This window comes from Lygodium microphyllum, chromosome 16, assembly GCF_053477565.2.
Source record: "Lygodium microphyllum isolate KBCC chromosome 16, Lygodium_microphyllum_v1.1.10, whole genome shotgun sequence".
Lineage (NCBI taxonomy): Eukaryota > Viridiplantae > Streptophyta > Polypodiopsida > Schizaeales > Lygodiaceae > Lygodium > Lygodium microphyllum.
This window is the reverse complement of record NC_141150.1, coordinates 41,711,398-41,725,164: the sequence shown is the minus strand read 5'-3', so window position 1 is coordinate 41,725,164 and position 13,767 is coordinate 41,711,398. Positions and strand designations below refer to the sequence as shown.

At 44.3% G+C, this 13,767-nt stretch overlaps 1 non-coding gene and 3 pseudogenes across 1 annotated transcript; 1 reads left to right on the top strand and 3 right to left on the bottom strand.

Moving 5' to 3' along the window:
* Positions 1 to 1,515: 1,515 nt before the first annotated feature.
* On the bottom strand, positions 1,516 to 3,326 carry LOC148022738 (25S ribosomal RNA; annotated as a pseudogene).
* Positions 3,327 to 10,065: 6,739 nt separating this feature from the next.
* LOC148022737 (5.8S ribosomal RNA) lies at positions 10,066 to 10,218 on the bottom strand. The gene has a single exon (XR_015693950.1). It is a non-coding gene; the product is annotated as a 5.8S ribosomal RNA (ribosomal RNA).
* A 345-nt stretch (positions 10,219 to 10,563) lies between these two features.
* On the bottom strand, positions 10,564 to 12,334 carry LOC148022736 (18S ribosomal RNA; annotated as a pseudogene).
* Positions 12,335 to 12,644: 310 nt separating this feature from the next.
* Positions 12,645 to 13,555, top strand: LOC148022735 (25S ribosomal RNA; annotated as a pseudogene; the record flags this gene model as incomplete).
* Positions 13,556 to 13,767: the final 212 nt, after the last annotated feature.

The window sequence follows — 13,767 nt, the reverse complement described above, 5'->3', positions numbered from 1 at the left end:
AATTTATTTGAAAAATGCCCATTTTTATGAGTTATTGCTTCTAATATGCACAAAAAACATAATAAGTTATCATGCTTTCAAGCATATATATATGTGTGTGTGTGTGTGTGGGTGTGTACATACATACATACATACATACATATGTATGTATGTATGTATGTATGTATGTATGTATGTATGTATGTATGTATGTATGTATGTATGTATGTATGTATGTCATTTAAACAAAAACCTTATATGTCACATATATCAATAACATTGGTGGATGGATAATAGTGCAGTTAGTAAGGTGCGCGAGTGCTAACCCATAGATGGTGGGATCAAGCCCTATTGTGCTATCACATTTAGCGATGGGAGGATGTCTATAGGTGTGTGGAGGTGTTTGTGACCTCGCATGTACATAATGAAAAATCACCTTCAGGCATGCATTTCGAAAAAAAAAATTATGTTACGTATCTTAATTATTTAGTAGTTTTGTAGATTAAGCATACTTACACTTTAACCTACAAGATGGTCTTCTTTTGATATGAGACACCCTTTGTGTCTTGACTTTCTTTATTGATGAACACTAATAAGTACAAAAATTTTCTGTAAAAATGGAAGCCTCTTATCAAAGATGACATCCCTAAAATGTTTAGGCATGTTTCATTGTTGACATGGGAATTCACCCCAGAGACACTACTCATAAATAATGCCATAAAAGTTAGAGGAGGAGAATTTACATAATTTCACTATTGTGGAAGGTAGGAGAGGTGTAATAATGCTCAAAGGGGATGTGCTAGTAGGCATGTCAAGAAATAGATGTAAAAGAAGGGTTCTTATAAGAAAAGTGGTTGGCTATCATTTTGAAAAGGCTCTTGTATTATAAAGCAAGTTGTCCTAAATAGAAGAAGAAAACTATTGATAGGGTGTCTCTATGTCTTATGTATGTGTGTTCTTATCATAAAACTAATCATGAGGTAATCTCAATCTAGGAGATGCTCTTACTAACCTACATTTGAGTGAGGAGTAAGTGAGTACAGAGTTAGCGAGTGTAGGGATTGACACATTGGTGAGCTACTTGTAGGCCTCACCATGTTCGTTGCCTACTCCAAAAGAGAATTCTTCCTAAGTAGGTAACACTTTGGCAATTCTGATAGAGGTAGATCTTCATAGACATTATGTTTTGCTCCACCATCATTTTTTTCTCTTCATCTATAGTAATCATCCTCAGATATCATGGTGGCCATCGCAATGCTTTGTTTTAATTAAAAAATCAGATTCCCCTTTTCTGTAGTATCAGTTCTAAGATGGCCATTCACCGCCTAGGGAGACCCACCCCGCGAGGAGCAACGTTATACGGCCATCACCTAGTGGGCATGCGGAGGCATGCCCTCACCACTAGGGCAGCTCGAGCAGACCCGCGACAGCCTCCGGTGTCAGACCACAAACCCCTAGACCCAACCCTTAGAGCCAATCCTTTTCCCAAAGTTACGGATCCGTTTTGCCGACTTCCCTTACCTACATTATTCTATCGACTAGAGGCCGTTCACCTTGGAGACCTAATGCGGTTATGAGTATGATTGGGCGTGATTGGCATTTGCTCCTCCAGATTTTCACAGGCTGCTGGGAGCGCACTGGACACCGCGAGACGTGCGGTGCTTTACCAATTGCTAGACCCTATCTCCAAGTGATCCGATTTCAGGGTGGATGGGCTATTAAAAGGAAAAGAGAACTCTTCCCATGGCCCCCACCGACGTCTCCGGATTCGGTCATGTTGCGCTCCATCGCCACGTCTTGGTTTGGGAATATCAACCTGATTCCCTTTCGATGCATGTCGCACATCGTGCCCTTAACACAGGACTACCCCATCTCTTAGGATTGACTAACCCATGTCCAATTGTTGTTCACATGGAACCTTTCTTCACTTCGGTCTTCCAAGTTCTCATTTGAATATTTGCTACTACCACCAAGATCTTCACTGGGGGGCTGTTTCACTCGGGCTCATGCTCGGAGCTGCACAAAGACCCCCATGCCCTCCTACTCATCGGGGCCTTGCACTCACCCCGATGATTGGGTATAGGTCGCGCACTTCAGTGCCATCCATTTTCGGGGCTAGTTGATTTGGCAGGTGAGTTGTTACACACTCCTTAGTGGATTTCGACTTCCATGACTACCATCCTGCTATCTTAATCAATCAACACCCTTTATGGGATCTAGGTTAGAGCACCAAAACCTCGCTTTCAATTCATCCCGCATTGCCAATTCTACTTACCAAAAATGGTCCACTTGGAGCTCCCATTCTGCACCGAGGTTCAACAGAGCAACCTCGGCCACTTACCTATTTAAACTTTGAGAATAGGTCGAGGGTGTTTTACCCTCGATGCCTCTAATCATTTACTTTACCCAATAAAACTGCGATGAGCTCCAGCTACCCTGAGGGAAACTTCAAAGGGAACCAACTAGTAGATGGTTTGATTAGTCTTTCGCCCCTATACCCAAGTCTGACTAGTAGATCACTACAAGCCTCCACCAAAGTTCCCTCTAGCTTTGCCCTGCTCAGGCATAGTTCACCATCTTTCGGGTCCCAGTAGATATGCTTCCACTCAAACCTTTCACAAAAGATCACAGTCAGTCGATGGTGCACCCTGTGAGGGGGATCCCACCTATTAGGTTACTTGCACCTCCATGGGTTTGCCACCCACTGGCTTGCATACATGTTAGACTCCTTGGTCCGTGTTTCAAGATGGGTCAGATGGATAGCCCAGAGCGCTAGCATCTCGAGCGCGCATGTGCATAAGCCTGCCCGAAGGCACGCACTTCGTTCCTCGGTTGGCACGATGGCATAGGAAGGCCAGCCACGCCACCCCACGCTGACCAATGCCCCACGTCAAGTGGCGGACCAGCAACTCGCGCCATTTTGTATCTAACCAGGGCACACCCTCGGCCTCCATTTGCTTCCCTCCTAGCAATTTCAAGCACTTTTTAACTCTCTTTTCAATGTCCTTTTCATCTTTCCCTTGTGGTACTTGTTCGCTATCAATCTCTTGCCCGTATTTAGCCTTGGATGGAATCTACCACCCACTTAGGGCTGCATTCCCAAATACCATGTCGACAGCGCCTCATCGAGCGATAGGGTCTGAGCTCGACGGGGCTCTCACCCTCTCTGACGCCCCTTTCTAGGACTTTGGCCTGGTCTGTCGCAGAGGATGCCTCTCTAGACTATAATTCACACGGTGAGGCCATACAATTTTCAAGCTGGGCTACTTTCACTTCACTTGCCTCTACTAGGGAAATCCTCATTAGTTTCTTTTCCTCCACTTAGTGATATGCTTAAACTCAACGGCTAGCCTCCACTTAGTGATATGCTTAAACTCAGTAGAGGTAGCCTTGCCTAATCTGAGGTCCGTACATTCAATTCTAATTGGGGAGGAGCGCTCGGCCCGCTCCCCTCTCGCAATCCCTTTCTCGACACACTAGCACCGACCCGCGACGAGCCGACCGCAGAAGCCATCCCTGATCAATGCGGCACGACATCGCAAGGGAGTGTTGATCACCCTTGCAGCCGACCGTAGAAGCCATCCCTGATCAACGTGGCACGACATCGCAAGGGAGTGTTGATCACCCTTGCAGCTGGTCATTGCACGGTGCCATGAATGCATTTCAGCCGACCGCGACACCATGAACACCCTGCCCAACATCGCCCCCCGAGGGAGGGCGAGACATGGAGGGGGGAGGTGTGTTCAAAAAGAGTAGAGAGAGAGAAAGGGAAAGACTCCATATCCATGAGCCTTCAGGCTCTCAAGCACATTCCTTCATTTTCACACACTCTACTGAAAAGCACACACACAATACAAGATAAAGTGACCTAGTGTAAATGTAGACTAGACTGACTAACTCTAGTCAGGTCACTGACTGACTACTAACCCGACTTATTTAATGTAGTCACATGTAGACAGCTGTACACACTAGCTGTCATAGATGTCGATCATAGATGAAGACACACTGACGGTGAGCTTGATTTCTAACACTCCTCCTCAAGCTCAAAAACAAAACTCAAATCATCTGCATCACTCCAAGTAGCTGTCTAAAGTGAATGAACTTATCTTTACCAAGTGATTTGGTAAAGATGTCTGCTACCTGGTCTTCAGTCTTCACACGCTCCAAGTCAATCTGATCTGCTAAAACCATTTCCCTGATGAAATGGTAGTGAACCTCAATGTGTTTTGATCTTGCATGATAAAGAGGATTGCTTCCTAACATAACACTGCTCAAATTGTCACAATACAGCTTGACTTTGCTATCCAAGTGTACTCCCAAGTCATTCAGTAACTTCTGTAACCACTTAGCTTCACAAGCCGCTAAGGCCGCACCACGATACTTTGCTTCGGTACTAGACAATGCAACTGTAGGTTGTTTCTTACTCTGCCAACTGATCATGCTACTACCTAATCCAAATGCATAGCCACTGGTTGACCTCCTGTCATATGTGCAACCAGCCCAGTCAACATCAGTGTACCCCATCAAATCAAGGGTTTTCCCATATGCATAAAATAGCCCATGATCTGTGGTACCCTTTACATATCTCAGAATTCTTCTGACTGCATCCAAGTGTGGTTTGCGAGGCTTCTGCATGAACTGACTGATCAGTCCCACAGCATAACTCAAGTCAGGTCTAGTGATCATGAGATAGATCAAGCTGCCTACCATCTGTCTATACATAGTAACATTCTCAATCTCTGTCCCAACATCAATCTGCAGCTTGACATTCTACTCCAAAGGCATATCCATAGGCTTGCAATCAGCCATACCATATTTTTGTAACATGTCATGAGCATACTGCTTTTGTAACAGCCATATGCCTCGAGGTGTAGAGACAACCTCAATCCCCAAAAAATATTTCAGCTCTCCAAGATCCTTGACCTTAAACTCAGCCTGTAAACATGTCTTTATTTCTGCAATCCCATTTTCATCATTTCCTGTAATGATTAAGTCATCAACATAGACAACTAGAAAAACATAGCCACTATATGTCTTCTTCGCAAAAACAGACTATGATCAACATCTCCCAATCGGAAACCATGTTGCTGTAAATAACTGCTGATGCGAGCATTCCATGCTCTGGGTGCCTGTTTCAACCCATATAATGCCTTTTTCAGCCGACATACATGTGCTGGAAATTCTGGATGTACATAGCCTTCAGGCTGTTCCATGTAAACCTCTTCCTGTAATTCTCCATTGAGAAATACATTCTTTACATCCATCTGCCATAGTTTCCAGCCTCTAGCTGCTGCCAAATCAATCACAGTTCTAATTGTAGCCATCTTTGCTACAGGGCTGAAAGTCTCCTCATAATTAAGACCATACTGCTGCGCATACCCTTTTGCAACCAGCCTGGCCTTATATCTTTCCAATGAGCCATCTGATTTACATTTTACCTTATACACCCACTTGCATCCAATAGGTGTTTTGCCCTCAAGCAACTATACCAAATCCCATGTATAATTTTCAGCCAAAGCTGAATATTCCTCATCCATAGCAGCACGCCAATTCTCATCTGAAACTGCCTCATCAAACTTACTTGGTTCTCTAAAACCTGTTACTTTCGTCATATAAGCATAATGACGGGCTGAATATCCAGTGTAAGTATACCTGTCAACAGGTCGTCTGACCCTCTCTGATCTCCTAAGCTGTGGCTCACTGTGAGCTTGCCTCTCATGAGGCGGCACATAACGGCTCTGTCTAGCACCTAGCATCATAACAGACGGAATCCCCAATTCACTATCTAAGCTGTCACTGCTAGATGAATCATAACCTGCAGTGAGTGGACCTGTTACATCTTCAAAAACCTTTTCTTTTCCCTTATTTGTTCTCCCCCTCACTGACATATCCGTGTCAGTGGATGCAGTAGTGCGACTCCGTAATCGTCCTGTCCAAGGATTCACTGTAGATGATACATCACCTGTCTAACCAGTCATGGAAGTACTCTCTGCAGGAGTATTTTCAGCATGACTCATACTGGGTGAGCTATTGTAGGCACTGCAATAGGATTCCCATACCAAGATGCTAACTCATCAAATACCACATCTCTGCTTATGAGTGTCTCATACGTAGAAGGTACATAACACTTATAAGCTTTCCGTTCTTGTGCATATCCAATAAACACACTTTTCACTGCCTTAGGATCCAATTTCTTCCTCTTCTCATCCGGTATATGCACATATGCAATGCTGCCAAATACCTTCAAGTGTGAAATATCAGGTTTATGACCATACAGCCGTTCATACGGAGTGACCTCATGAATCCCTGCTGCTGTAGGGGTTCGATTCAACACAGATACAGTAGTCACCATTGCTTCAGCCCAATAACCATTTGGCAGACATTTTTCATTCAGCATAGCTCTAGCTGACTCCATCAAAACCCTGTTTTTCATCTCTGCAACACCGTTTTGCTGTGATGTATAACTACATGTGAGCTGTCTTCTGATCCCATGTTTAGCAAGATACCTGTCAAAGTAGTTTGAGACATATTCACCTCCTCCATCTGATCTCAAACATGATATGTAAAAGCCCAATTCATTTTCAGCATGTTTCTTGAAGTCTTTGAATGCATCAAACACATCATCCTTATGTTTCAAGATATAAAGCCAAGTGTACCTGCTGAAATCATCAATAAATGAGACATAATATCGTGCACCGCCAAAGGAAGCATTATGTGAAGGACCCCAGACATCAAAGTGTACCAACTATAAAGGCCTAGTGCTATTTTTTACATGTCTCATGAAAGGAAACCGTGCCTGCTTTCCAAACTGACATGCAGGGCATACATGACCAAAATCATTATACTTGAATTTAGGTAATCCAAGTACTACTTCTTTCTGCTGCATAGATTTCATCTTTTGTACATTGACATGTCCGATTCTCTTGTGCCAGATCTCTACATCTCTGATGGCACTCTAATCATGAGCAAACATAGCTGCTTTAAGTTCAGGAATGGTCGCTTCCAAAGTAAACATCCTGCCATCCCTTCTACCCTTGGAAATTAGCTTGCAGCCATTTCCATACTCCTCAATGAAACATCCATCCTTGTTAAACCCCACTTGCAGATTCTGTTCTGCCATTTGACTCACAGACAACAAATTCTTTGTTATGGTCGGTACATGTAAGACATCATGCAGGCCTTTCTTCTTGCCATTAGGCATCATCAATGGAACAATCCCTTTATGCTTTATGTCATGTTGGGTATCATCCCCAATACATACATGACCATGTGTACCTGCAACCATCTCAGCAAACCACTCTCCATGCGGGGTCATGTGGTTTGACGCTCCAGAGTCAATGTACCATCTGTCATCTCTATCATGTCTCGATGCATTTTTAGATACATGCTGCATGGCAAAGAGTCTATCAATTGACTCATCATGAGCACCATTGGAAGATGCATAGTGCCCATGCTGTCTGCCCTTTTCCTTCATATCTCCTTGCTTCTTGTAACAATCCTTTGCAATATGCCCATACCGGCCACAATAATGGCAGTCCTTGTCCCTGTTGGACTGATCAAACGACTGCCATGAACCAGAACCACCACCTCTACCTCGCGGTGATCTCCCCCTGCCTCTTAAACCACCAGATCCACGTTGGCCTTGTGTATTTGCACCATGCCAATTACTCTACTGCTGCTGTCCATAAGTATTACGAGTGTCACCACAACCTCGAAACGAACCATGACCTCTAGATCCTCTGCCACGCTAGCTAGAGTACAGCACAATGTCTCTACTCTGAGATGCACTAGAACCTATATTCAAACCAAGTTTGACTTCCTCATGCAGCAACAAAGCAACTAGCTCTTTCCAGCTAGGGGGCTCTTCTCTGACAAAAATGGAAGTGTCAAAAGCTTTGTACTCTTTGCCTAAGCCATTCAAAGCAACAGCAATCATATCATCTTCTGATACACTTGAGCCAATAGTAGCAAGTTAATTAGCTATGGTCTTAATCTCCGTGGTATATGTCTGGATGCTCTTGCCATTCCTAGACATGTTGTTGAACTGCTGTTTCAACTGGATCTTTCTTGCATGTGTCATGGTTCCATAATTTTTTATCAGTATGTCCCAAGTATCCTTCGGAGTCTCACATCCAGTGATTTGAATTACCATAGCATCAGATATACATAAGGAAAACCAATGCAGCACTTTGCATGCTCTTTCATTCCATAGCATGTAGGCTCTTTTCTGTTCATTTGTTGGATTGTGTGCAGGCAACTCAGGAGCAACTTCATCTCCTGTACATAAATCCCAATAACATCTGCCAACCAAAAAGTTTTTCATTCTGAATTTCCATAATGTAAAGTTCTTATTATCCAACTTCTCTCCAACTATCTGAGTGATATTGTCAGTCCCATGTGCATTAGCCATGATGCAATAGACTGTCTATCAAGTGCCTGACTCCCTGCATTCCAATAAGTATGAGTGACTAAGTTCAGTCCGTAACAGTTTATGACAGTTTTCTGCACTAAATTGCAGAAAAAAAACCAGGGTATTTCAGCCCATTGACACCCCAAAACAACCCACAAACAAGTGGTCTCAACTGTAGATATAACTGTCAATACATAAGCTATTTGTTTGCTTCAGCTTAAGCTTATGTAACCTCACTGCCAGGGTACATACATGCAGTCTGAAAACTGTAAACTGTGAGTAACTAGTAGCAATTTCAAGTCCAAAACTGAGTGTGTCAACAAATTCAGTTTCAGGTTGCAGTCAACCAGAATTCAGCATACCAAGCTCCAAGCAGCTCCAAAATGTCTTTTGACCATGTCATACATTTACTTTGTAGTGGCAAGTTCAATACATGAGCATCTGAGTAGGCATAGACAACCTGTCTTCATTGACCAATGGCATAAACCTCATGAGCTGTTTGTAATTAACCAGGACAGTGTAACTACATTTATTTTAGCTTCAAAATTCAGTTTTCAATGATGCTCATTGCTTGCTTCAATTCTCCATGCATTCAGCATGTATAGGCCAGTTCATACAGATGATGGAACCCCCAAGATGACCTGTATTGCTTCAGTAATGCACAGTACTTGTCATTCACTGTGTATGACAGTTTTCAGCCTGTCATTGATTTTCAGATCTGAGTATTCTGTCATTGACTGTGTATGACAGTTTTCAGCCTGTCATTGATTTTCAGATCTGAGTATTCTAAGCAAGAGATCTCAGCTCCAAGACATTTGATCCAATGTATACATCCTTTGACACATTCTTGTGCTCCAAAGATGCCTTCTGAGTGTAGTACAAGGCTCATGTGTGTCAGTAATGACAGAATGCATGCTGTCCATTCATGTTTATAGCAGATCAAAAATGATTACAGGTCTGTGTCTGTCACTCCAGCTCATAACAGAGCTCCCACACAAGCATTTACTCCTTGCACACTTCAAATACCTTCAATAGTGAGCATACATGCTCTATGAACCTTGTCCAGGTGCCCCACTGAAGATTGACAGGTTGCTGTCCACTCAGATCAGCAGGTGCAAATTTTCAGATACAGGTTGCTATCCATTCAGATCAGCAGGCGCAGATTTTCAGATACAGGTTGTTGATTTTCAGGAGGTAGTCCACGATTTTCAGAAGGCAGTCCACGCTGATTCCTTCCTTTGACTATGGCTTCATTTGCAAGTTGTCATGCCCATTCTCCCACAGCCTCATGGATAAAGCTCTGATACCATGTTCAAAAAGAGTAGAGAGAGAGAAAGGGAAAGGCTCCATATCCATGAGCCTTCAGGCTCTCAAGCTCATTCCTTCATTTTCACACACTCTACTGAAAAGCACACACACACTACAAGATAAAGTGACCTAGTGTAAACGTAGACTAGACTGACTAACTCTAGTCAGGACTACTAACCCGACTTATTTAATGTAGTCACATGTAGATAGCTGTACACACTAGCTGTCATAGATGTCGGTCATAGATGAAGACACACTGACTGTGAGCTTGATTTCTAACAAGGTGCGCTCGGATGGCCACCTCTATCGTGCGACCCCCTCGGTCTACTGCACAAGAGGAGGAGGGGGGCTCGGCATGGGGGTCGTCTAGATGCTCAAGCAAACATGCCCTTGGACGAGCCGCGGGCACGAGTTGCATTCAAAGACTCAATGATTTGCGGAATTCTGCAATTCACACTACGTATCGCATTTTGTTGCTTTCTTCATTGTTGCAAGAGCCAAGATATCCATTGCTAAGAGTCGTTGTTGCTAAGTATTTTGATCCTCCCAAAGGGAGACATGTCAGCCCGGCATAGGTTGTCTGAGTGCACCTCATGTGCCCCACCCCAAAAGGAGGGGGCGAAAGGTTTAACGAGCGGCCCCATGCCAAGAGGCATGGAGGAAGGAGGACGCCCCTTGTGGTGGAGGTGGGGGGAGGCATCCCTCTCCCCACACCCCACTGCATGGCCAACAAGCATGGCCCCAGCTCGACACCTCGCCCGATGTCTCTCGCGGCTTAGGCATGAGGGCGAGGCACGAGCGACCATGCCTCCGAGCATGGCCCCTTGCAGTACGTCCATGATTCGCGGTGTTCGTCGAATGTGTGTCAATGATCCTTCCATAGGTTCACCTATGGAAACCTTCTTATGACTTCTCCTTCCTCTAAATGATAAGGCTTAATGAACTTCTCACAACGTCATCAGCATTGAACAACCAACGTCGCCGCGATCTGAAAACTTCACTGGACCATTCAATCGATAGAAGCAATGGGCGATGTGTACAAAGGGCAGGGATGTAGTGAATGCGATATGATGACTCGTGCTTACTAGGAATTCCTCGTTGAAGATCAATAATTGTAATGATCCATCCCCATCCTGATGAAATTTCAAAAGATTACCTAGGCGGCATATCGGCCCAGGTGGTAAACTTGTTGAATTCATCAGTGTAGCGCACGTGCAGCCGAGAACATCTAAGGGCATCACAGACATGTTATTGCTTCAAACTTCCATGGCCTTGACGGCCATAGTCCCTCTAAGAAGTTGGCCACAAAGAGGATCCTTTATGTAACTAGTTAGCAAGCTAAGGTTTCATTCATTAACGGAATTAACCAGACAAATCACTCCAACAACTAAGAATGGCCATGCAGCACCACTCATAGAATCAAGAAAGAGCTCTCAATCTGTCAATCCTTACTATGTCTAGACCTAGTAAGTTTCCTTGTGTTGACTCAAATTAAGCCGCAACCTCCACTCCTGGTGGTGCCCTTTTGTCAATTCCTTTAAGTTTCAACCTTGCGACCATACTCCCCCCAGAACCCAAAAACTTTGATTTCGCATAAGGTGCTGGTCGAGAATCAAAGTAACATCCACCAATCCCTAGCCAGTATCATTTATGGTTGAGACTAGGATGGTATTTGATCGTCTTCGAGCCCCCAACTTTTGTTCTTGATTAATGAAAACATCCTTCGCAAATGCTTTCATAGTAGTTCGTCTTTCATAAATCCAAGAATTTCACCTCTAATAATGAAATATGAATGCCCCCAACTGTCCCTATTAATCATTACTCCAATCCCGAAGACCAACAAAATAGGACCACAGTCTTATCATGTTATTCCATGCTAATGTATTTAGAGCATAGACTTGCTTTGAGCACTCTAATTTTGCCAAAGTAACATCACCGAATCCGCGTCCCAGCCAATTAAGGTCAGGAGCGCATCCCTAACAGAAAGGGCGGAGCGACACTAGCACACCAAAAGAGGCGGACCACTCACCCCACCCCCGAGATCCAACTATGAGCTTTTTAACTACAACAACTTAAATATATACTATTGGAGCTAGAATTACACCGGCTGCTGGCACTAGACTTGCTCTCCAATGGATCCTTGTTAAGGGATTTTGATTGTACTCATTCCAATTACCAGAATTGAAAAAGCCCAATATTGTTATTTATTGTCACTACCTCCCCATGTCGGGATTTGGTAATTTGTGCACATGCTGCCTTCCTTGGATGTCGTAGCCATTTCTCAAGCTCCTCTCCAGAATCAAAGCCTAATTCTCCATCACCCATCACCACCATGGTAGGCCTCTATCCTACCATCAAAAGTTGATAGGGTAGAAATTTGAATGAAGCATCGCTGGCTCTGGGGCCGTGCGATTCGGGAAGTTATTTGAATAAATGCATTCCTTCCAGAAGTCATAAGTTGTGCACGTATTAGCTTTATAATTACTACGGTTATCCGAGTAGCAAGGTACCATCAAAGAAACTATAACTGATTTAATGAGCCATTCGCAATTTCATAGTACAAGAGAGCTTATGCTTACACATGCATGGCTTAATCTTTGAGACAAGCATATGACTATTGGCAAGATCAACCAGGTAGCTATCCTCGGTCACACTAGCGGCCCAGGGCCACATGTTCCAACTCCATGCTCTTAGCATGTGGCTACAGGGCGACAGAGCACCTCCGATGGTACTCCCGGACTCGACACGAATGGAAGGGCAAGGGGCCATGAAGGTCGATCACTACATTCGCACATCGGTTGGGGGCCATTGTGTAGCACTGCGTGCACGCCGCCTCCAAGGGGGTAGCCAAACACACGTCGTCGTACAGAGTCCCATTTAAACCCATTGACACTTGGCCGAACGGCACATCAAAAATAGCCGCACGGACATCTCAGGCCAAAAAAACAGAGGGGCGGGGTCAAGGTCCAGGGGCATGACTTTGTTAAATGACTTGAGAGGTGTAGAATAAGTGGGAGCCTTTGGCGCAAGTGAAATACCACTACTTTTAACGTTACTTTACTTACTCCGTGAGGTGGAGGCAAGGCTCTACCCCTGCTTCTTGTCTTAAGACGCACTCGCATGCTGATCTAGGTGGAAGACATTGTCAAGTGGGGAGTTTGGTTTGGGCGGCACATCTATTAAAAGATAATGCAGATGCCCTAAGATGTGCTCAACAAGAACAAAAATCTCATGTGGAACAAAAGGGTAAAAGCTCATTTGATTTTGATTTTCAGTACGAAAACAAAACTATGAAAGCATGGCCTATCAATCCTTTGGTTTTTCAGAATCTAAAGCTAGAGGTGTCAGAAAAGTTACCACAGGGATAACTGGCTTGTGGCAACCAAGCGTTCATAGCGATGTTGCTTTTTGATCCTTCGATGTCGGCTCTTCCTATCATTGCGAAGCAGAATTCGCCAAGTGTTGGATTGTTCACCTACTAATAGGGAATGTGATCAGTTGAGTTTAGACTATCATGAGACAGGTTAGTTTTACCCTACTCAACCTACTGATCAGTTGTGCCACAATAGTAATTCAACTTAGTACGAGAGGAACCGTTGTTTCACATAATTGTTCTTTGCGCTTGGTTGAAAAGCCAGTGGTGCAAAGCTACTATGTGTAGGATTATGACTGAATGCCTCTACATTAGAATCCATGCTGGATGTAGCGCTCTCTACCTCCTCGATTGTTACTCGACTTATAGTAGAGATGCTCGTTGTGGGAGCTTTCGCTCAACCGCCAAGACCCACGGACCACTTATTGTTTCAAGCGTTCCAAGCCGAGCACTAATGGCTACCTCTCACATAGCCGACGCACCATCCATATCTACGGGTGTAGTGAGCTTACCTCCATGCTGTTTGAGTTACCTCCTCTCCCGCACACTCTGGTAGCTCCACGATCTAAGTGCAAGCTTCAAGCAAGCTCCATCCTCAAGCTCCACACTCCAAGCTCCATTGCCGCGAGCAAGACAAGAGAAAAGAAGAGAAGAGAAGAAGAGAGGAGAAGATGGAGAGATTCTCCTCCTCGGTCCC